The sequence below is a fragment of the Apodemus sylvaticus genome, chromosome 11, assembly GCF_947179515.1.
Source record: "Apodemus sylvaticus chromosome 11, mApoSyl1.1, whole genome shotgun sequence".
NCBI lineage: Eukaryota > Metazoa > Chordata > Mammalia > Rodentia > Muridae > Apodemus > Apodemus sylvaticus.
The window spans coordinates 49,700,026-49,726,631 of record NC_067482.1 but is presented as its reverse complement, the minus strand read 5'-3'; positions in this window follow the sequence as shown (position 1 = coordinate 49,726,631).

Below are 26,606 nucleotides of genomic sequence, written 5' to 3'. Positions count from 1 at the left end.
ATGTTGCAGAATAGACAAATAAAATCCCTTTAACATTTTTAAATAAGAATACTAATTCCAGTGATTATGCCCCGGCCCCTTAGAACTTGATTCCCGATATTTCCTTCTACAGCTTTCATTATAGGCTTGCGTATGAATTTTAGGGAAATTAAAATTATAGGAAGTAACGAAACATTTGTTTCTTTTATTTTGCTGTTGAAACATTAAAATCTATTGCGTCTGTACATTTAATATAGGCATTTATTTTTGTACTGATATAAATGCCTTAGGAAGTTAACACTATTCTGAGTTTGTGACTATCACTTGGCTTTATGCTCTTTAAGTTTATGCAAATTGGTTTATAATTTCCAATTGCTTATCAGATTTTCAGTGTCAGTCATTTGTTCAGTTCCATGTTGCCTGAAGATGAGCCTTACTTCTTTTTAGAGACTATAACTTAAGTTATAATGGGGCATCAAATACTAGTGATGTGAGAGAAGACTATGATATTCCTTACCAACTTAAGAAGTGAATCCATGCTTAGATATGTACTTGAACAATAATGATAGTAGTACTCACTACCTTCTAGGTACTTACCTAGTATGGTGTGCTAGATTTAGCATCATTTCACTTATTTTAGTAATAAAAATAGTGAGGTGTACTTGCCAATTCATACTCATAGATAATCAATAAGGGCTTTAGCAATGATCTTTGCAGTGCTGCTGGATCATTCATATTTCAAAACATATGTGTCTACAATCAACTGTAGTCTATGAAGTCATCCTTCAGTATACACTGAGCACCATATGGGTTTTCATGTCCACTAAATAAAAAGCTGAAATAACTTGCTGAAATTATTTGTGTTTTCAATGAAAAGTTTCTGACTGTTGAAGAAAATTAATTCTCTTAACTATTTTTTTCTAGTGAAAAAAAGAAATTTGAAATAATTCTATGTAACTGACTGTTCTATGTCTCAGAGAACCTCAATGAGAGCATATTAGCATGTGTTCAATACAGAAGTTTCTGTCCTTTAAATATTTTCCATATTTTTGCAGTTTTTCTACAACCATATTTTAGAAAAAAAAATCTGTTTGGACAATTGTGTTATATCTGCCTATTTTCATCAACTTTCATTATATATATATATAAATATATATAAATATATATATATATTTATATATATTTATATATATATATATAACACACATACACACACATATATATGTGTATTTGTGTGTGTGTGTTTTGCTATGGGTTATGTGTGACAGTGTGTAGTAGTATTGGTAGTAATAGTATAGTAGTATTAGCTGCCTTAAAGATATAAGTTGTACTCCTCCACTGCTGGTGGGGTTGCAAATTGGTACAACCACTCTGGAAATCAGTCTGGCGGTTCCTCCGAAAACTGGGCACCTCACTTCCAGAAGATCCTGCTATACCACTCCTGGGCATATACCCAGAGGATTCCCCACCATGTAATAAGGATACATGCTCTACTATGTTCATAGCAGCCCTATTTATAATTGCCAGATGATGGAAAGATTCCAGGTATTCCTCAACAGAAGAGTGGATGCAAAAAATGTGGTATATCTACACAATGGAGTACTATTCAGCCATTAGAAACAATGAATTCATGAAATTCTTAGGCAAATGGATGGAGCTAGAGAACATCATACTAAGTGAGGTAACCCTGACTCAAAAGGTAAATCATGGTATGCACTCACTAATACATGGATATTAACCTAGAAAACTGAAATACCCAAAACATAATCCACACATCAAATGAGGTACAAGAAGAAAGGAAGAGTGGCCCCCTGTTCTGGAAAGACTCAGTGAAGCAGTATTCAGCAAAACCAGAACGGGAAAGTGGGAAGGGGTGGGTGGGAGGACAGGGGGAGAGAAGGTGGCTTGCAGGACTTTCGGGGAGTGGGGGGCTAGAAAAGGGGAAATCATTTGAAATGCAAATAAAAAATATATCGAATAAAAAAATGTAAAAAAAAATAAGATATAAGTTGTACCAATAATTCTGTAGCAAAATCACAAGCACAAACTTGGAAACTTTTACTCAGTTTAGTGTACCAGAAAAGACTCAACTCTGAATGACTGCATTCGCTGGTGTAGAATATAGAAACATTTAGTATTCCTAATTTTATGTGGCTACATAAACAAGATATTTGCCTTGGATCATAGAATTGTGTTGAAGTAGTGAAAATTCCTTTAGAAAAACATTTTATTCCTTTATGCATATATTTTCATTCTATATCTCTCACAGGAATCAAAGAATTAAGATGATCCTCAAGAAGAGTTACATTTTCCCATTGAGATATTTGCAATTTTTTACTACATCGTAACTTTAAAGTCTGTGCTTACTTATAAGTGTCCTTTCCTGCAAGTATATAAGCTGGTCAAATAATAATACATATGTGAAATTACTGGATTTTCATACCCCACATGAAACATGAAAACATTTTTGGCAGCTACTGTTGTGTATTTTAGGACCCCTTAGGGGTGAATAATTTTAAATCAATGACAGCAGATATTATGCTTTTGAATTACAGCCTCTCACAGGACTTCCCCAGCAGCAGTGGTAAACACTATGCCATCTGTATAATTGCTCTATGTGGCTTTCATTTCTTCAGCCTGTAAAGAAGATTTTTTTAAAACTTTTCTTTTTATTTTAAAGAATGTATTAGAATCTAATACTCTAATCTAATATATTAGAATGTATTAGACTCTGAACATAACTGGAAAAATTTATCTGAAATTTGTATATCATAAATTTATTAAGTAGAACTATTACAGTTAAGAGGCTATTTCAGGTGGAATTCTCAGCATATGATCAGGCAGCAGCATCTGTTTCATGATTCTACTGTTGATTTGAGTCTGATTGTGTCTGCTTTTGGAACAGAGACTTCCTCAATGGTGTGGCATGTTCAACACAGGAATACCTGCTCTTTAAAGAACACAAGCTTGGTGCCTCCCAGGGACTGCATAAGTCTGAAAAGCAACTGTATGACTCAAAGTTAGTCCTCTCAAAAGAGACACTCTATAATCTCTTTTGAATCTGTATGTGTTGACTAAGATTTTTCAAAGAACCATGCTATTTTCTTAGCAATTCTTTTCTATGAAATGCTATTCCAGAATATGTACTACTTGTTTCATACCTGAGGACTCATTGTAGATTAATCTTCAACTCCATTATATATTTTTAAGCCAGACAAAAATGTTCTTACTTCTCTATTCTCCTTGATTTCTTGATATGCCTTTACACATGATTTCTGAGAATTTTTTGAATATTTTAAAACATACTCTTTTGACAACCATATTATAAGGAAATTATTTTCAAAAGTACTATAGACTAAAGACACATACCATTTTAATTTATAGGAATAATTAGATAGGCCTGTGACTCCTAGAATACATTATTTTACTGGAAATACCTATGAAGTAGGGAAGAAAAACCTGAAATTCCTCTCATGTTGGTATTGCTTATTTCTGGCCACTATAAAAATATACTCTACAGTAGATGTCTATATCAGCAAATACTTATATTTCAAAAATATAGAGTTAGAAAATTTGAGATTAGTGTACCATCTAGGTCAAGTACTGATGTGATGTCCTTCCTGGGATAAGCATTTTCTTGATGTAGTATGACAAAGTCAAGATACTAAACTTGTCTTTTATTCAAATTATGCAATAAGTTCTGTCATTGGCATTGTACTTCATTACCTTACTGAGAAAAATACCTAAAACAAATTTTTGGTTATAATAGACCTGGTAAACTTATTTAGAGTTTTAGAAATAACTTATGTTCACATTTAATCTAAGTATAGGGCACATGAAAGTAATATACGGTTTCTTTTTTTTCTTTCTTTTCTTTTTTTTTGCAAATACAAACACCTTTAATAATTTTTGTTATACTATTTAGATAAGTTTTTAAGAGAACCATTATCTTTAAGTGACAAAAGATATGGTTCCTATAAGCCAGTATCTGAATAATCTTACTTAGCAGATTAGTCTGAGAAATTTGACTGTGAAGTTAGAAATGTGAGGTCAATGGCTAGTTTTCTCTGGTTTGCAGTTTGACTATTCGGTTCTTTGTGCAAGATCTCCAGCTGATCCATTCTTGGATCCCTTCTGCTCACTAGTGAACTTCAGAACACACGAACAAATTCCGAACCTAGCTGTTTAGGGATATTTGCTTGGTGTTTGCAAAGGCTCGAGGAACACTTGTATGGGATCTTTAAGCAGAGGTCCAGAGTCATACAGCTTCTACTTGCATGCAAGTTCTCTTGTTGTGATAAAAATGCTGCTGAAAAGTGACTTGAAAGATTTTTATGAATCAGGCCATAATTTATCATTGAGCAAAGTCAGAGCAGGAACGTGGAGAAATGAACCGTGGAGGAAGGGTTTGAACAGCAGTTTTGGGTTCCTTTTTTTTTTATTTTTTTTTAATGTATTTTCTGTATTCTTTGTTTACATTCTAAAAGCCTTCCCCTTTCCCAGTCGCCCCCCCCCCCCACATGTCCCATAAGTCCTCTTCTCTCCATCCATTCTCCTATCTTTTCCCTCCTTTTTTTCTCTGTCCTGGTACTCCCCTACAATGCTGGATCAAGCCTTTCCAGGATTAGGGCCCTCTTCTTCCTTCTTCATGGGAATCATTTGATATGCTAATTGTATCTTCAGTGTTCAGAGATTCAGGGCTAATTAATATCCACTTATCAATGATCGCATTCCATGTGTATTCTTTTGTGATTGTGTTACCACGCTTAGGATGATATTTTCCAGTTCTATCCATTTGCCTAAAAAATTCATGAATTCTTTGTTTTTAATTGCTGAATAGTACTCCATTGTGTATATATACCACATTTTCTGTATCCATTCCTCCATTGAGGGATATTTGGATTCTTTCCAGCTTCTGGCTATTATAAATAAGGCTGCTACAAACATAGTGGAGCATGTGTCCTTATTGCATGCTGGAGAATCCTCTGGGTATAACAATTTTCCTAAGAAAACTGGGCAATACACTGTTTCTAGGAAAATAAATCTACATATTTCTAAGAACTTATCTCAATATTATTTCCACCAAAATATGTTGCATCACACAAATGCAAAATTTCATGTTACATGCATTTAAAGTACTTTTATACATTTTAAAAGAACAGAAAAACTATGAATGATGAAGCTCATGTCACAAAAGTCTTTAAATACAGCTAAAATTATAGAATGTAAATATGTGCATTTCACATTATAAGATTAGTTTTATGCTAAAAGATAGAGTGAAAACATGCAGAATTATAAAATATTATACAAAAACTAAAATAAGGTAGTCAATGTATATGTTTAAATATGGTGCTTCATATAATTATCCTCTTGAACCAAAATATACAGTAAAGAAGGATGTAATAATGACTTCAATTCAGAAAATGACACGAACCAAATCTTTAAATATTCAAAGCAACATATTCAACAATGTAGCAAGGAAACATATAGGTTCAAGATTTACACATGTGTAAATATCATTGTATAGGTTACATTTATTATACAGTTGTCAACTGGATGCATAAGTCTATATATCTCTGTCTCTACATATATACATATCTATCTATGTTTAGATAAAGCATGTACATTCAGAAATAGAGGTTATCAAAATTTCTATTCAGAGTACCTTTTATAAGTAGGAAATATAGAAGGTTAAGGGCAGAAAATGATAGAAAATTTAGTAAAAAAATAAAATCAAAGATATATATATATTCCTTTGAGTGAATATTCATTACCCAAATCACATGAAAAGAAAATTAAGAAGCGTAAAGACATGAAAATAATTCTCATTTGTGAAAGTAGAAGACAAAATGCTTTCAGATTAATTTATTTACCAAATTTCTGCTGGACAAGTAATGCTGATGCTTTTTATTATCTAGAGATTGTTTGTTTCTCTGCCAAATATGACAGAAAAAAATCCACTGTGATGATATAAATTGATGTGATTGATAAGTCAAGTAGGGTGAACAATATCAGATGTTTCCCCATGTGTGTGTTAGTATGATAGTCATTAACATCTATGACGTATATGTACATTTATGGAGTGATGTTTTACAGAAAGGGAAGATGCAAGTAATGAATAAAGTTATTTAGACATCTGAGAAAAGAGAGGACAGTTAAATAAAAAGGCCTTATAGTAAACTATACAAAGTACATCAAATAAAAAAAAGAGAAATAGGGTAAATGCACAATGGACAATGCACTTTGTTTCATTACCCATAAGTTTTTTTTCTCTCCTTGTTTGAGGTATAACAATATAAAGTTGTGTAACTTTATAAAGGCTATATATTTAAATAGATTTCTATTTTTACAAGTGTGTATCATTTCATGCAAACTACCCATTCAACATTGACTGTTTCAAATGATATTTTATAATTGTATTTTTACCTATTTTGATTTAACTATTTTCTTCTCCCTTCTATGTTATTGGTATATATTATTTCTACATAATAGTGTGTTTCTTAATGACATTTAATTCAAGTATTCAATGGAATTTGAGTATATATGACCACACTAAACCCTACCCTCCCTGTTTCCTCCCCCAAACTAATAGTGCTCTTTGTTTCCCTAAATTTTTTCCACTTCTACTCAATTCATAGGTGTGTACATCTTTTCTTGTGTCTATGTAGACATGCACTATTTTTCTTTGAGACAGATAGGTTGTTATACATTTAACATTCAGTTAAATGCATTTTCTTGCAAATAATCCAATTTCATCTTTTAATGAAAATTTTAATTATCTTCATTAATTAATCTATTAATACACATCTAATTTAATTCATGACATCATCTTTTAATAATAACAATTTTGTACTAATTAAGCTATGAAAATTTTAAATAAATAGTAAAAAAGAAATTATGGAGCAACTTGAAATTTCAATGGGCATAATTTCTCCTAAGAATATAGATTTTGGGGGAACTGAATTATTGATGATTGACAAAAATAGGAATTTTTAAATCTGTAATTTTTTCATAAAATAATTTCTAAAATTAATCATAACTCTCAATTACAATTAAATAGATTCCAGTTCAATTTCAAAGTATATATCTATAAATAACAGACTCCAAAGTACATGATTAAACACCAAAAACCCAAAGTGATTACTATTTCTTTTTTGTTTGTTTGTTTTATTTTGAGATAGGGTTTCTCTGTGTAGCCCTGAATGTCCTGGAACTCACTCTGTAGGCTAGGTGGCCTTGAACTCAGAAATCCACCTGCCTCTGCCTCCCAAGTGCTGGGATTAAAGGCATGCATCACTGTCGCCTGGCTGATTAATATTTCTTATTTTGAATATAAATAATGTTTGCCTTCTTGAACTTTCCTATTTCTTCAAACTTACTGCAAACTTCACCATAAAACTTATGTGAAAATAATTGTAAATCCTTGTATAAATAATAAACTTGATAAAATCAGACTCATGGGGAAAAATCCTACATCAATTCATAAATTAAGGACAAACAAAACTAGTCAATATAAGAAGAACCTTTAGTTTTTGTAGCAAAAAGTAATAAGATTAACATTTGATTATAAATATCAAATAATAAAACCTCTTATTGTGTTTTAAAAATTACCTCATAGTGAGACAATAGCACCCTGAAGAATGCATTCTTGTAAAGAAAATAAAGAAGTCCTTAGTGACAGATTTAGAGGTCTTGGAGTGAGATTTATGTGTAGAGAGCCAGGAGGCTAACACTTTGTTGCAAGAGGGAAGCAAGGGAATTCTCCAGAGCTCAGTTTCAGTACTATGTGCAAAATTTTTACATAGGCTAATTTGATTGGATCTGGAGTAGATAGATGATAGAGATGTGAAAGAACTAAATCTTTCCCCATGGACCCAGTCCTTGGCAGAGTCACTTTCCTACATAGATAAATCATGTGGTAATATGAGAAATATGTTTACAACAAAGATGATTTAAAAAAAAAACTCCTCTTCTCATTGTGCTTAGAAAGTTGGACTGAAATAGAGAACTGAAAACTAATAAGACTCTTACTTTTGAAAATGTTTCTTAGTAATTTTTCTATTCTACTTTTATGTGGCTTAACTTTACTACAGTAATTATAATTGTCTATACCATCTTACCCTAATGTAATATTTATAAATATACTGCCTCTAATTCTTTTCTCAGCAGAATCTAATACATTAAAATATTTACAGATAATATATCACTTTTGATTGATACTGCAGTATAGAAACTTTATTCCCTTTAGACCCCATTAGACTCTTAAATTTAAAAATTAGATAATCTTAATGACAGTTCTACATACTCTTAAAACCTCAGTGAAAAATACTCTAAGTTTTGTTTTTTTTCAACCTAAAAATAGATTTAGGAACCTCTTGAGACCTAAAATTATCCATCTAATACCCTTATTTTAATAGATTTTGATGTGTTCTTTACAAAGAATACAAATTTGTCATGATTTTGAAATATCTGACAAAGGCCGAGGCCCAGAAAAAAATATGTAGGAAGTCTTTTATCCTAGGCAGCTGTTAGATAACAGGGACTTGGTATGCTTTTGAAGAGGATGTTGGAAACTCAGTATATCTTCCATCTGTTTTTTACAGCCTGTTTTTCATTATGTAAGGAAATGTCTCTACATACTATTCTTATCATGATTCACTGACACCTTCCAAGCCATGGATCAACAACTATTATGGACAAAAATGTTTTAATCTGTGATGTAGAATAAAGTTGTCCTCTTGTAAAGTCAACTGTGTCCTACATTTTTATGTAAATGAGAAATTTACTATCATAAACATATTCTTTCAAGATTATTTTCTTTACATGTAGAAAAGCATTGTTATGGCTAAAACTTATTAATATATTCTCATAGTTTCATTTCATCAATTACTATTATTAGAAGAATATTTTCACTATATGACATCCTGAATTGCCTCAGATTTGTTTTCTGTTGTTATGAGAAAAGACAAAGGTTATATTTGACTTATAATTCCATGTAACAATCTGTCAAGTAGCATGAACTTGAAACAGAGACTCACATTAAAGCCATTGTGAAAAATCAAGATCAGTGAGTGAATATACCTGCTATTCTTCCACTTGATTTTTCTACTCTTCAAATTCCAGGACTCATTGTTAAGAAAAGGTTCTACCACAAAGGGTGAGCTTCCCTGCTGCCATTATACAAACATGACAGTTCTACACAGTCCTGTCTGATCTAAACAGCCTGGCATTGAGACTGTTTCCTAGGGATTAGACTGCTTCAGGTTGACAACTAAAATTGGCCATCAGAGTTGTCAATAAATCTATCTTCCACTACTTGAAAATTACTACTAATGTTTACTCTATTTAGTCCTTATGTTTACAAATGAGAGATCTACAGTTATTCAAATAAAGATTCTAATAATAATGATTTATGTCTGCATATTTCTCATTTTTCTGTCTCTGGATATCAGAAATTAAACTCTGAAGTTTCTTAGTATATATTTCTTTTGCATATTTATGGTTTATCAAAAACAGTTTGGAGAACTTTGTTTTGATGAACCCTGGTTTTTGCAACTCATTTTTTCTCTGTAATTTTATGGAGTCTGCAGGTGATATGTGAGTTACTTATTGCTTTATAAGTTTCTCTTTTATGAGAAACAGCACCTTTGTTTTTGTTCTTAAGCTAGTATTTGATTGTTTAAAAAGTGTCTTTGATGTGATATCTTAAAAATTGTTGTTCCTAAAAAAAATTCTGTGGCTGATTGTTGAATCATTTTTATGATGACTGCTTTGAAATGCTGGTAAGATTATTCCAACCTGTGTTCATCTCAGCCATGATAACTTTTATTTATTTTATGGTTCTGAATTTGGAATGATGAATGTTACACTGGACATTTTTATTTCTATACTATAAGACTCTGAGTCCTGCTACATTTTTAGTAGAAGACTTCATTTTTGAGCTGTGTTATGAAGGTTGAAAGCTGATTATCACCAGGTTTACCTTAGTTTATCTATACCATATTGGGAAGTTCAAAACCTCATGTCAGTCATTTCAAGTGGATATAAGAGAAATACAACTTCTTACAGGCCTTTTTCACATACTCAGTGAAAGCAGACCATTGGCTATTTTTGTTACTATTACCCAGGGATATAATCTTAGCTACTCACAGTACCTCAGTTGACCACACTGTATGGGAGAAGTGGAATATCAACTGCATCACCTTCTACCACCTTGTTTTACTTGATAGAAAGGAAGATGTAATTCTTTATTGGGCTGACATTTACAACTTATATAATACTAATAGCCAACCAACTTTGAAGGATATAGAATAAACTAAAAGTCAAATCTCTATACATGCTGGTGAGTGATTAGATTAGGTTAAATTGGGTAAGGAAATGTATCTTAACCTTGGGCTGCATCAGTCCATGGACTATAGTTTTGGATATAATAAATAGGAGAAATGGATTGCAAACCAGCCTTCCTTGACCTCTGTTTCCTGCCTGCAATGTGTCCAGGAGTCTCAAACTCCACCCATGATAATCCCACTTTGAATTTTTTTTTAAATTGTGAATGGAATTAAACAGTTCTTCCATTAAGGTTTTTAATGTCAGGTATTTTTTTTTTCAGCAATAAGGCAAGTAAATAAATCTGACAATAAACAGAGAGGATTACAATATAACATTTGAACTTACTCATGCAGACTAACATCTCTCATACAGATATTATTTTAGACCAGCACAAGGTGCCCTAGACATAAAACATAGAGGCACAATGAGGTGATTACTAGTCTTAACTCCTCCTAACTTATTTAGTCTCACTTTTACGGGAGGTGGGAACTTGGTTAAAGTTTATTAAATCTATTGTGTCCATGGAAATGTGGTGCTGTCTGCATTTGCTAGGCAGAAAACTGCTCACTTGCTGACACCCTTATCCTGGTCACAAAATAACAATAATTTATTAACTTACTTCACAAGGTAGGAGATGGGTGTTTAGCTGTGTCACTTATAGTACAATGATGCGTATTCTGCATACTAATTTTCCACATAGGAAATCTGAGTACTCTTGACTACCTTTAAAAAGTTCCTCATCTCCTTTCCCCTGTTGCATCTCCAAGAGGTTTTCTCCACTCCCCCAAACCCTACACACACACACACACATACACACACACACACACACACACACTCACTCACACCATAGCATCAGTAATAGTAACAGACATCGGAGGCTCTCCTTGAGATGGATCCCAAGATCGCTGGTCAATGGAATTCCTTCCCCTCAATTTCTTCTCTATTTTTGTACCTGCAGTTGTTTTAAAAAGGAGCAATTCTTTGTCAGAGATTTTTGGGGTTTTTTTGTTTTGTTTTTTTTTGTTGGGGTGGTGTTGTTGTTTGGATATTTTATTATTGAAATTTCAAATATTGTCCCCTTTCCTGGTTTTCCCTTCCAAAACTCCTTTTCCCATTCCCCCATCTCCCCCATCCCCCAGTCTCCTGAAGGGGACTTTTCCCCCAACCCACTCCTGCCTCCACACCCTGGCATTCTCCTCCACTAGGGCATCAAACCTTCAGAGGACTAAGGGCCTCTCTTCCCACTGATGTCCCACAGGGCCATCTTCTGTTATTTATGCAGCTGGACCCATGGGTGGCTCCATGTGTACTCCTTGGTTGGTGTTCTAGTCCCTGGAAGCTCTGGGGGATCTGGTTGGTTGATATTGTTGTTCCTCCCATTTAGTTGCAAACCCAGCTCCTTCAGTTCTTTTTCTGATTGGGGTCCTGTGCTAAATCCAATGCTTGGCTGTGATTATTCACTTCTGTATTTGTCAGGCCTTTGCAAAGCCTCTCAGAATGCAGCTATATCAGGCTCTGTCAGCAAGCACTTTTTGGCATTTGCAATAGTGTCTGGGTTTGGTGTCTATCAGATGGATCCCCAGGCAGTCTCTGGATGGCCTTTCCTTCAGTCTCTGCTCCATACTTTGTACAGAGCTAAACAAAGAATTCTCAACTGAGGAAACTAGAATCGTTGAGAATCACCTAAAGAAGTGTGCAAAATCTTTAGTCAGCAGAAAAATGCAAATCAAAACAACCCTGAGAGTTCACTTCGCATCAGTCAGATTGGCTAAGATCAAAACTCAGGTGACAGCAGATGCTGGTGAGGATGTGGAGAAAGAGGAAGACCCCTCCATTGTTGGTGGGATAGCAAGCTGTTACAACCACTCTGGAAATCAGTCTGGCGATTCCTCAGAAAACTGGACATAGTACTACCTGAGGATTCAACTACACACTTCTGAGCATATATCCAAATATGGTCCAACATATAACAAGGACACATGCTCCACTATGTTCAAAGCAGCCCTATTTATAATAGCCAGAACCTGGTAAGAACTCAGAAGCCCTTCAACAGTGGTATAGATACAGAAAATGTGGTGCATTTACACAATGGAGTACTGACCCGCTATTAAAACCAATGACTTCATTAAATGTTGGGCAAATGAATGTGTCAGAGTTTTTGACACTCTGATGGCAACTCCATCCCTCCACTTGATGGCCTGTCTTTCTACTGGAGGTAGAGTCTACAAGTTCCCGCTTCCAACTGCTGGGCATCTCATCTAATATCCCTCCCTTTGAGTTGAGAGCCTATTGCAGCCCAGGTCTCTGGTACTTTCTATAGAGTCTCTGCACCTTCTACCTTCCCAAACTTGCATATTTCCAATCACTAGTTGTTATATACTTCATAGATGATCCAGATATATACAGGCATAGAAGAAAGACTTGACTTCAACAAGTTAAATTTTGCTTATTGCCAATCATAATAGAATGTGCCCAAGGCACCCTGGCTAAATAAATGTGTATCTAAATGACACAAATTGGAATATTGGTTTGAGTTTATCTAACAGTTCCTAACTTCTTTTACCATTGTATTGTTCACAAATGAAGATTCCATGTATAAAGTATGAATACATATTTCAGATACATTCAAATCACTTTAATACACCTACATCATATTTATGAGTTTTTCTTTATACACCTATGTGAATTTCACTTACTTTAGTTCTTAAAGACTCACCAAGGGACTAGAATATATAAGTGAAGATTATATAGCAGTTATTTTTCTATAAATTTGGAAAAATAATGCTTGTTTATGGTATCTTGAGTTTGTCACTTTTGTATGATTCAATATAAAAATTTGACGCTAACTGAGTATTGAAAAGATGATTTTTTTCATCTCACCACACATCGAACAAGTCATATATGAAGTCATGAAACATGGAGTTTTTGCTTTATAAATTCTCCACTATTGCTATGTCTAGTATTCTCAACTTAGTTTCAACCATTATTAATGTTTATTTTTATCTACTATCTGATTATGGACCCTTATGATTGTACAGATATAATTGTTGAAGAAGCCATTGGTTTATATTTTCAATGTGCACATCTTACATATATCTCCTCAATATTTTTTGAAAAAGTAATTACCACTGGAAAATCATTGAAAACATTTGGTGTATACATAAAATTTATAGAGATGTAAATAGGTTATAGTAGGTCAATTTTCTATACCTTGAATTATTTTGTTAATGAAACAAGAAATAAATTACTTTCCAATGAAACAATATAAATAGTGAGATTAGCATTCTAAGCATATATATTGGGTAAATTATATATTGCAAGAATGATACTGCAAACAAGAACTAAACCTCATAAAGCACACAAAAAATGTATATTGAGCTCATAAATTTGTAATCAGTGAATGGGGTGATATAAGCTGTCATGTCATGGTTAGTGTCACATACACACTGGGATCAGCAGTGGATTATCAATAATGCATTGGTCTCAGTCAAGGTGACAGAAATGGCCCATATCTGCTTCAAGTCTTGTATGTCATTTAATTACTTCAAAATAATAGGGCTTAGCAAAATCTGGGAATTAAAGATACAAGCATAAATAAACAACATGCTTTATTTTCTGTTTTGTTCTAGTTTTCATAAATTAACGTGACAGTACTACAATAACTTAAAAACTTTATAAATATAAGTTTTATTCAAAATTGCATCTTATATGTAATTTTAGAAAAAAAAGCACATATTAAAAATATATAGGTTGTTCAAAAGCTTTTGCTGAAATATGTGTGCACTGATGTGACAGCTAACTGAGAATCTAGTCAGATTAAGGACTTTAGGAGTGTAGAAAATTTCATACCCTGCTTTTACATTCCTGTATTTGTATATGAAGTAATAATGGTGATAAATCCTTGTAAAAACTTCTCAACCAAAACACTCAAGCATCAATTATTTTTTCTTGACATGAGGAATTCTTTATATAAATATAGGATCCACCTTTGTAAGTAATGAGTAAGGATGTTTCAAGATTTAATCAGTGAAGTTCTTGGTACAATATTAGAAAGCACCTTCTACTGCATGTTTTTGATATATTGCTCCTGAAAGAAAAGATATATACCCTGGATTGGTGTGAAATGCCTTTTCAGAAAACATTTGAATTGGATAGAAACAGTTTTGACATGTTCTTGAAGACTGTAAGTGCTTCGAATGACAGCTTTTAATCAGCATGATAAATAGCAAAGGTCTGTAAATGGTATCAAATAATTTCTAAAAATGAAAACTAATTTTCCACTCCCACTGCTAGCAAATTTGTCAACTACACTTTGAAAGAACCAAAACATCTGCTCTTAGAAGCTGTGCAAACTCTCTCAGTAAATGATGCATTATTTTGTTTTCAGATATATATTCATCTCATTCCTAATTTAGAATGTTTATGAAGCTCTAAGATCAGATCCTGATTGAAAATTGTGTTCAGTTAACCACAAAAGTTTTTTGATTAAACTTTTAGTTTTGATTCTGTTTTCTTCTTTCTTTTGTATTTCTTTTGCCCTATAGTGCTATTTAGCACTTCAATGAGTTTATTAATTCTTTTGTCTAATTAAATTATATTTATTTTAGGACAGGAAATGATATTTCAAACTTACACCTCCTTGTCCATATTGAGAAGAATCACAATAGGAACTTATTAAGGAACTAGAAGCAGACACCATGGAGAAACAGGGTTTCTGACTCATCATATTCAACTTGCTTTCTTATATAAACTAGGAGTAGGTATAATGCAGTCCACAATAAATTATACATACCATTCAAGATAGTCTACAGAGTTGCCCACTGTTCATTTTTATCTAGACAATTCCTTGGTAGAGGTTTTCTTTTCCTAGGTAACTCTTTATTGTATCAAATTGACAATGAAAATTAATTAAGACTCCTACTGAGGGGGGAACAATTTTCCTTAAACCTGCCTGCACTAAGCCTAGTTTGATCTACTCATGTATCAATAAGCTTGAAAATACTGATTATTTTTGTCAGTATGCACCTGTACACATGACCACCTGTGAGAAATACTTAGTTCGAATTTATTGAAATTTGATCAGTATTATTTGTAGTTATATTTATATAATTTGTGACTATTTGCTTGGGTTTTGAGAGTTAAATCATTAATACCCTTGAAAATTTAAATTATTGTTACAACACAGCACTCAGAAACTCTTGGAAATTGACTATCAAATTTCAAAGTCTTAGATTTTTAATTATAAACTACAGTTTTCAAGAAAATGAAACGAAAGACACTGACTTGAAATAAATGCTCACAAAAAAAGTACCAAAAACTGCTTTTCTAAACAATATACAAAGAATTACTAAAGCTAGTCATATGACAACAGTTTAATTATCATATCATTTGGAAATAGTGATAACTTGACTTAGGTCAGGTGCTGGAGAGGTTGTGGAGAAAGAGGAACACTCCTCCACTGCTGGTGGGATTGCAAGCATGTAAAACCACTCTGAAATCCGCCTGGCTGTTCCTCAGAAATCTGGGCATAGCATTACCTGAGGACCCAGCTATACCACTCCTGGGTATATACCCAGAGTATTCTCTAGCATGTAATAAGGACACATGCTCCACTATTTTCATAGTAGCCCTATTTATAATAACCAGAAGCTGGAAAGAACCCAGATGTTTCTCAGTGGAGGAATGGATACAGAAAATGTGGTATATATACACAATGGAGAACTATTCAATCATTAAAAACAATGAATTCATGAAATTCTTTTTTTTTTAATTTTTTTATTCGATATAATTTATTTACATTTCAAATGATTCCCCTTTTCTAGCCCCCCCCACTCCCCGAAAGTCCCGTAAGCCCCCTTCTCTTCCCCTGTCTTCCTACCCACCCCTTTCCACTTCCCTGTTCTGGTTTTGCCGAATACTGCTTCACTGAGTCTTTCCAGAACCAGGGGCCACTCCTCCTTTCTTCTTGTACCTCATTTGATGTGTGGATTATGATTTGGGCATTCCAGTTTTCTAGGTTAATATCCACTTAATAGTGAGTGCATACCATGATTCACCTTTTGAGTCTGGGTTACCTCACTTAGTATGATGTTCTCTAGCTCCATCCATTTGCCTAAGAATTTTAAAATTCATGAAATTCTTAGACAAATGGAGGAACTGGAGAATACCTAAGTGAGGTAACCCAGTCACAAAAGAACACTCATGGCATGCTCTCACTGATAAGAGGATATTAGCCTAGAAGCTTGGTATACCCAAGACTCAATTCACATATCATATGATATCCAAAAAGAAGGGAGAAGTGGCCCTTGGACGTGGAAAGGCTCAGTGCAGTAGTGTAGGGGAATACCAGGACAGGGAAGTGGGAAAGGGTGGATTGGGAAACGGGGAGGGAAGAGGGCTTATGGGACTTTCAGGGAGGGAGGATCCAGGAAAGGGGAAATCATTTGATATGTATAAAGAATGTATCAAATAAAAAAAGAAATAAAAAATTCCTGAACTAAAAAAAATAGAGAGAGAGACAAAAAATTGACAAACCAGAGAAAGATCTGACAGAATGATTCTTACATAGGTTATGCCCAACTCTCACAAGAATAGGCAGAAAAGACAGGCAACTTAAGAGTTTCCTGAGATAGTTGTACACAGACAGGTGGCAGGTGAAGACAGAATGTGCCAGAGAATGAGAAGAAACCAGATTAAACATATTGCCAGAATTAGTTCGAGGCAAAGCAAAGCAACTCAATCAGAAGCTGAGAGAAGCAGTTTGAATCATTCAGCTGGAGAGAAACTTTGGGTTGAAATAGCTGAGTTGAACAAACCTAACCCAAGTTCAGAAAAAGCTAAAAAGTTGGAGGCTATTCAGCGGGATGCATGTGAGATGACAATTACATCATGCAAATAAAAGTTACTTTTGCAAAGAAGTGAAAATTGCTCAAGAGGGTAAGAAACAAACAAGCAAATAAATAAACAACCCAAAATGTAATACAACCACCCTGGAAGGTGCTTAAATGTTTCTTTAAAAATTAATTAAACATTTACATTATGACCCAGCAATAGTACTTCTTGATTTGTAGTATAATGAAATGAAAAGCTGCTTCCATACACACAGCACTACGCCTGTGAACATATGTAAGTATTTCAATCTACTATTGGCATACTATCAAAGAAAAGGGAATATTTAGGAAAACTGAGCTATATCTATACAATTGTTACTATTCACTACTGAAGTAAAAGAGGGCAGGAGAGAGCCTAAGAGAGTATAGGGAGAAAGAACTGGTGTAGGGTGGGGAGCATCTCTGGAACAGGCTAGAAACTTAGGAAAATGGAAACTCCCAGGTATCTAAAAGGGTGATCCTAACTAAGATTTATAGTACTAGGGGATATGGAACCTAAAATGGACATCTCTTGTACCCAGAAAAGAGTTCCAAAGCAGGGACAGGGTCACCAACCTAGCCACAAAACCTTAGACTCAGAAGAGGTTCTGCCTACAAGAGGTACAGGGTAAAGCTAGACCAGGAGTGGAGCAAATGGCCAACCAGTGACTGGCCCAAGAGAGACCTCTCCTTCTTTGAAAAGTAAGGGACTATGGGGGGATGGTAGGAGAGGAGAGGGGAGGGAAGGACTAGGAGAAAAGGGGTGGGGGAAGTAAAGGAATTATTTCTTTTCTTTCTTCTTTTTAATTAGATATTTTCTTTATTTACATTTCAAATGTTATCCCCTTTCCTGGTTTCCCTTCTGAAAGCACCCTATCCCATTCTCCTCTGCCCCTGCTCACCAACTCACCTACTCCTGCTTCCCTGTCCTGGCATTCCCATATACAGGGGCATGGAGCCTTTACAGGTCCAAGGGCTTCTCCTCCCTTTGATGTCCAACAAGGCCATCCTCTGGTACATATGCATCTGGTGCCATGGGTCCCTTCATGTGTACTCTTTGGTGGTTAAGTCCCTGGGACCTCTAGGGGTATTAGATGGTTCATATTGTTGTTCCTCCTATGGGGCTGCAAGCTACTTCAGCTCCTTGATTCCTTTCTTTAGCTCCTCCATTGGGAACCTTTTCTTCAGTCCAATGTTTGGCTGAGAGCATTCACCTCTGTATTTGTCAGGTACTGGCAGAGCCTCTTAGAAGACATCTATATCAGGCTCCTGTCAGCAAGCACTTGTTGGTATCCATAATAGTATCTGGTTTTGTTGACTGTATATAAGATGATAGCTCCCTTCTCTGGACAGGCAGCCAGTAGCCTGTCTGGCTCAGCTAGTTAATTCTTTGTGAACTAGAGAGGAAGGGAATAAAAAGAATTAAAATATTTTACATGGGTAATTATGAAAAATAATTCATACATACACTAACATATTTATTTACATTCTCATTTATGCAATAACTGCCAAGAAACAGCCATGGCTTGGAAAAGGATTCTGAGGAAGGGTTGAGTGGAAACTGCATAAACAACTATAAATCCAATCAGGGATTACAAACTCTCTCTCTCTCTCTCTCTCTCTCTCTCTCTCTCTCTCTCTCTCTCTCTCTGTGCGTGTGTGTGTGTGTGTGTGTGTGTATGTATGTGTGTTCTGCTTTGCTCTAGATAATTTTTTCTTATTATTCTAAAAACTCTTTTGTAGAGACAGCTAGCTTACTGACCGAGACAGCTCTCTCTACTAGAAAAATTCTAAAAGCTCTCTGGATAGCTCGTGGATTCTCTGACCAAAGTCAGAAAAACTGCTATAAAAAATTCATGGACTTCCAACCAAGTCAGAAATCCTTTTAGAAAAATTCTAAAAGTAATACTTGGCTTTTCGAATTAAAATCAGAAAGCCTGAAAAAAATGTCAAAGAACTGTGTTTCCTTTTCAGAGAGCCCTCTCTGGATCGCTTTTAGAAAACATAAAAGAGCTGTGTCAGCTCTCTAAGTAAATCCAATTAGAAAAAAATCTCTCAGAGTTATGAGCACCCTCATAGAAGCAGAGGAAGGGGGATGGGATAGGAGGTTTCAGGAAGGGAATCTGGGAAAAGGGGTGACATTTGGGTTTTCGGGGATAGGGGGAATCTGGAAAAGGTTTTAGCATTTGAAATGTTAATTAAGAGTATATTCAATAAAAAGTAATATAAATAAATAAAATATCCAATAAAAAATGAAATAACAACATTCTGAAAGAGCTGTGTTCTTTTCTTTCTGACCAAAAGCAGAAATCCTGTTAGAAAAAAACTCTTAAAGAACTGTTTTTTAGAGGCTAAAGCTACTCCATCTTTGGACGGGCCTGCATCTTAAAGAAAATAAAAACAAACAAACAAATAAACAAAAAGCCCCAGAAAACTTAGCACTTGACCTGCAGCAGAACTCAGGCTGCACCCATACACAAGAAAGGACTTCCCTCTTTATCCTTGGCCAGAGTTACTTCCTAGGTACTTTCTAGCAACAGTTAGTCAAAGATTAATCTGATTGTTCCAGATGTACTTTCAGACACTTTGTGACTGTGTATGCTTTTGCTTCAGAGAACCCACCTATTGGCATAGTGTCATTCTATTAGATACTTGCCAGACTGGATATTTCCTCCCCCACCTCCTCAGCTGCCTTTATTTTCACATAAAAAGTTGTCCTACTGAGGGTTCAGGGCTGCTCTCTCTTCCCTTCTTATCCTGCTGTGTCAGGGTTGGGGAGGAGAAGAGCCCAAGCCTGAGCTCTATTACATCAGAGACAGCTCCTTGGTGGTCTGTTGAGGTTCCTGGCACAACATTTTTACTCTCTAAAGATATCCAGAAAGCTCAGTTCCTGCAAGAGAAAATTTTAAAGAACTGTTATGGCATTCGGTTAGCTCATCTCAAGACGATCAAAGGCCCAGTTTTTTATTTACATATAAATTCATTCATTTATTTGTTTATTTCATATTATCTTTTGATTACCCTATGAATCAACATTCTGTGACCCCTTATTTCTTAGGAAACAGCAAGCACATTTTTTTCTTCCTTTTTCATCAGTGCAGAAAAATTCAGATATCTGCCTGCCTTTGTAAATTTAGCTGGGTGGGACATTGTCCTGAGCTTAATGTTCTGACCACACCTGGACCTAAATTCTTTCTGTCCTATACTGACTTTGAACTCAAAAATCAGCCTGCATTTGTATCTGCCCATCTTTTTATCTTTCTGACAAGCTGGCTGGTAGCATAGCTGCCTCTGTTCCTTAGGTCTGTAAAGCTCCTTATACAATTCACATTATATCTTTATAATTTTGCATAGTTGAGAAATTATATACACTGAACTCCTGTTTTTAGAGTTCTTTTGCACAGCCTTAAGGGCTGTCCTGAAGGTTCCAATACTTGCCGTATTCCTGAGTTATTAGCCATACCTTCATCTCCTGAACTCATGCTGTCTCAGTTTATCATGGAGTCATTAATGTTACCAGGGAAGACATTTCTTTGAGGAACATAAAAATATGTACATTATTATACTAACAATCTTTACCCTATAGTAGCCATCGACACTTCTGGAGGGTCACTCCTTCTGGCCCTGTCCCAGGGGCAGAAACCATGTCATTCTATTCTTATCAAAGCCACACAAACTTCAACATCCACTTTTCTTGTTTTTAATTTGAGGATTCAAACACTGACCTTGAATGCAATTACTGAGCACTTGACTTGCTTGATGTAGACTGAAAGGAAAAACAAAACTAGTAAGATAAACTACTTGTATTTTCTCCAATTATGGCAAAGTCATCCACAAAGACAAAAAAGTGAACTCATACATAGCAGAGGCAATTCTGCCCAACCACCTGCCTCATACACTCCATAAGTATTCTGGAATATTTATATACATACACATATACCTACACACTTACAGAGACAAGCAGACACTTGCATATGAATGGAGAGAAGGATGGAAGGATGGTTGGATGTATGTATGTATGTATGTATGTATGGGTGGGTGGATTGATTATTGGATAGATAGATAAATGGATGGAGGGATGGAAGGATGGGTGGATGGATGGATGGATGGATGGATGGATGGATGGATGGATGGATCGATGGGGTAGAGTCCCCAGAGCCAAAGAATCCAACAATATTACTTTTTTTCTCTGGCCTATTTATACCTTCTTAGACAAAAATGCTGTTTAGAAAATTACTTCACAAATAAAATGGGAATGACAAGTAGATATCAATAACAAGTTCAAAGCATTGCCTCATTAATTCATCTAAACAGCATTAATTCATGAAAGTTTATCTTTATGATAATTCACAGAAAATCTGAACAATAAGGAGAGGTAATGCCTAGGTACTACTATATTAATTAAATGATGATAGGAAAGGCATATCAGCTACAAGAAACAATCCAGAGATAAAGTCTTCTTGGGACCTTGCCTCAGAGCTCACCAATCACAGATTATGCAAAAGCAGAAGACCACTTTCCAGGAAGGCCTTAGCCTATCCTAGAAGGCTTCTGATAGATAACAACAACAAGATAAATGTAAATTAGCCAGTAACCATGGTTTACACTTGTAGTTGAGAAATTTAGAAGCTTAAGTAAGAGGTTTACTAATTTGATACAAGCCTATTCTACACAGTAATTTGAAGTCATTCCAGAATCCATAATGTAAACTTTTCTCCAGACTACAAAAGGAAGAAATTCATGAATGAAAAATTAAAAAGGAAACTACTGCTGGAGTTCCGAAGGCATAGAAAGGTAATCAGTGTATTTCTGTTAGAGACCTCATGGTTAGAGCATCTTAATGATAAGAACATGCATAATAGGAAGGAATAGTGTCTTTAAACAGGAAGCCAGACAGAGAACTGATGCCATATTCTTTCCCAAAGACAAGAATTTATTTAATCTTGCATTAGGCTACACCACTTAATAAATGTGGTGCATCACAGTACTATCATCCTGATGTCCAAGTTCCCAACTAGTGAAATAGCATGACTACATTATTTAATAATATGTGAAGCCATTCAGTTTTCCTCAGATGAGAATTCTTTGTTTAGCTCTGTACCCCATTTTTAATAGGGTTATTTGGTTCTCTGGAGTCTAACTTCTTAAGTTCTTTTTATATATTGGATATTAGCCCTCTATCAGATGTAGGATTGTTAAAAAATTTTTCCAATCTGCTCATTGCCATTTTGTCCCATTGACAGTTTCCTTTGCCTTACAGAAGTTTTGCCATTTTATGACGTTCCATTTGTCCATTCTTGATCTTAGATTGTAAGCCATTGGTGTTCGGTTCATGAAATTTTCCCTTTGCCCATGTGCTTCAGGTTCATCCCCACTTTCTCTTCTATTAGATTCAGTGTATCTGGTTTCATGTGGAGTTCCTTGGTCCACTCAGACTTGAGTTTTGTACAAGGAGATAAATATGGATTGATTTCCATTCATTTACATGTCAAAGATCAAGTAAACATAGGTGTATGAGTTCATTTCTGGGTCTTCATTTCTGTTCCATTGATCTACCTGCCTGTCTCTCTACTAATAAATACCATGCAGGTTTTTGTTTTGTTTTTTAATCACTACTGCTCTGTAATACAGTTTGAGGTGAAGGATGCTGATTCCCACCCCACTCCTACAAATTGCTCTTTCTATCTCTATGAAGAATTGAGTTGGAATTATGATGTGGATTGCATTGAATCTGTAGATTACTTTTTGCAAGATGACCATTTTCACTATGTTAATCCTGCCAAACCATGAGCATGGTAGATCTTTCTATCTTCTGATATCTTCAATTTTTTTTCTTTAGAGAGTTGAAATTCTTAATTTAGCTTCTTGAAGCTTCTCACTGAAATGCTTGCTTGGCTTCAAACTAACTCCTGCAATTTGTTCTAATTTTGCTATGTAATGGTTATTCCTGGTTGTCGATTTTCACAGAAAATAAAATTACCATTGTTTAAAAATGAATTATGTTCTCTTTGTATACCATTTTATTTCATGGCTATGTGTTCAATTTAAAGTCTGTGTCATTCTGGTAGCATTATCCTTTGTTGATCACTATGTCTGGGACCCAAGGCCACAGTGCTGCATATAACTCCTCCACACTACAGAAGTTACAATTAGAGAAACTAAGGCAAGATAATAATCTGCATAATAGCCTCATTTTATGATCCATTACATAGTACCAAATGCAAAACTAGATGTTCTTCTTTTGACCTCCACAGTAAAGTGCCTGTCCACTTGACACATGCCCATGGACACTTTGTCTTTGTTACAAAAGGTTCAGTGTTTATTAATGCATATTTTACTTGATTCCTGAATTGCAAACTGAAGAAACACTGTCTAGAAGGTTACAAAGCTGAACATGGAGAAATGTGGCTGCTATGTGGGCTAAATGAGAGATGTTATTCTCAAGAGGTTAATTACTGCAAATTAGGAGCTTGTAGGCGTCTGGAAGCATCAGGGAAGAAATAGGAGATTAACACTGATAAAGTCTCATGGGCGTTCAAGGGAAGCATTTCATATTGGTGCTAATGAAAAAAAAATTCAGAATCAGCCATGGTTCAGATGCTTGGAAATGGCTGTTTTCAGCACGTTTAGAATTCAAAGAAGACTCAAAAGAGCATTAGGATTAGAATAATTGAGTGAAAGCAAGAATCTTGGATATCAACCAAACTTAAGGGAAATAACTGAATATGCTTCTCAGAATAATCTAAATTTTTTCCTTCTTAGAACATATGTAATTTTACTCAGTATTAGTGTGTGTGTGTGTGTGTGTGTGTGTGTGTGTGTGTGTGTGTGTGTGTGTGTGAATTTCTGAGTTGCCTACAAAGATCAGAAATTATTGAAATCTCTGAACTGGAATTACAGGCAATGTGTGCTATGACATGCAGGTTCTGGGAAGCAAACGCCTGTCCTCCAATAGAGCACTAAGCACAGTTGATCACAGGGTCATCTCTCTAGGACATATCTTTGCTTTGTAAAGGTAAATATATTATCCTCAGCTACATGGTGAATTCAGTTATATTGAAATGGAGAAGACTTTTCCCTCCAAAACTAATATAAAAAAATAAAAAATAATCATTGATTGAGAAGTTGTTATAACTTATTTCAAACGATGTTTATTTATCTTGTATGTTTTATTCCAGTTGGCTCTCCTGTTTCAACCAACTACAAGTGTATGCAATATTTCTGTCATTCAGGGAAGGGTTTGTTTTTTCTTATCTACCCCTCTCTGTCTATCATAAACTAAAAGAAGACAGTCAAGCCTTTCCTACATATGGCCTTATAGGTAATGAGCACAATTAGAATATTAAAATATGATGCTTTATAACTCAGATTTAACAAATGTCATGCATTAAATGTAAAGCATTACACATTTGAGGAAGTTAGATTTCAGTGCAATTTGTAGAGAGAAGCTATTGATCTTAATAAAATTAGATGGGCCCCATATACCTGTAAGTGTAAATCCATATATATATATTCATAAATCATTACAGAATTTAGGATGATTATGAAATTTTCTGGAAACATAATAGTGACAGGTAAACAGTCTTCATAAAAATTCTCTTTTACAATCTTGTCTAGTCTTTATTATAACTTAATTTATAATGAACATAAAGTCTTAGTTTTTTAAATTAAAATTATGACCTAAAATACTTTATGTTTTGAGAAATATAAGGAAATGATGAAATCAACAAAGACAATAAATATATTCCACAAAAGTATAAATTATTATCAAAAACAATTTTCTTTTAATGCCTTTTAGTAATAAATTTGTTCTTATGTTATTTGAGATGATAAATTTGACACAAAAATAAAATGAATTGTGTACAATCAAAAACTAGCACAGACAATCTGAACTAAATACCAGTTTAATCATTTTATATAATTTCTACTTCTAGTTGTCTGGAATTTATATTTTTTAATCATACATATTTCATTTTCTTTTATACTATATTTAAATTACTATAATGAGCCTCATCCATGCAAAAATATTCTTCTAAAATTTATTTCTAATAGTTTATATACCTATGAAAAAATTTATTTCTAACAAACTAAATTAAATACGTTGAGTGAATGTTAAAATTTTCTATTTAGTTTTGTCATTCTTGATACTCATTTGAAATTAATCATTCTCACAGCAGAATTAACATTCTCCTTTTACAAAGGAGAAATTCTTAGCTCAGTAACAAATTGAGTTGACTAAAGTCACAGAATCCAAAGAGTCACAGTCTATACTGGGGCATATAATGTAACATGTCAACTGCACAAGATTTTGACTATCTCAGGTGCTTTAGGTCATATGTAAATACTTTCTGTTATGAGATCTTTGGTTACTACCAATTTTACACAAAAGATAGTATTAATATCAAACATTTTATTGATTTTTATGGTAAATACATAAAGAAAACATTAATAGCAAAACATACACACAACTATACAATCTTTCATGATGCTTGGTTTCATTTTTTCCAGCATATTCTGTGGAGATTATTATGTATGAAATGTTATGCAATATCATTCAGTAGGAAGCATAGTATACAAAGAAATGCTGTTATCGTATTCTTTCACAATTGTTAGTGCCACAGTTAGCCCGACATTTATCATCTGTTATCTTGCTTTTCCAGTTTTAACTGAACCAAGATGTGATCTACTCATAGTGTACTGATCATAGTGTTATTAACTCATGTAGTGTTTCAAACTTGGAGACAAAGTTTAAAAGAAAAAAAGAAAAGAAACAACAACCACAAAACAAAAGGTAAAATAAGGCTGGTATTGAGATCCTTTTCCTACATCTGGATTGCCTTACCTGGCCTTAATATGAGAGGAGGTGCCTCTTATATTTAGTGTTACTAAACCTTGATATGCCAAGTTTGATGTCCTTGGGAGGCCTGCCTCTTTTTGTAGAACATCAGAGAATGAGTGAATCTAGGGATGGAAATAGTTGAAGGTTGGGATATAATATATAAGATAATAATGATGATGATGGTGATGATGATAATTATGATGTACCTATCTGATTTTACACATTGAAAAGTTAAAATAACCAAATTATGTTGAGTTGTGACTAATCATTCAAACCTTAATGATATCTTAATGGTTGAGAAATAGAGATGGAGAAACAGAATATATTTGGTGACTCTAATTTTGTTGTTTCTATTTATATATACTGTTGAATAACACACAAAATACATTTTTGTGTATGTTTTCCCAACAACTTATTAACTTAATTTGTCATCATGAAACTTGCTTGTTTATCTCATTACTACTTAATTGCTAGACAAGTTCATTTTTGTTAAGTTGGCTTTTTTATGGTTTCAATTACATTTAGCTGTAAGATTAACATCAAACAAATAGTTAACTCTTATTTTTATTAATTATTCTTAATTGTTTCAT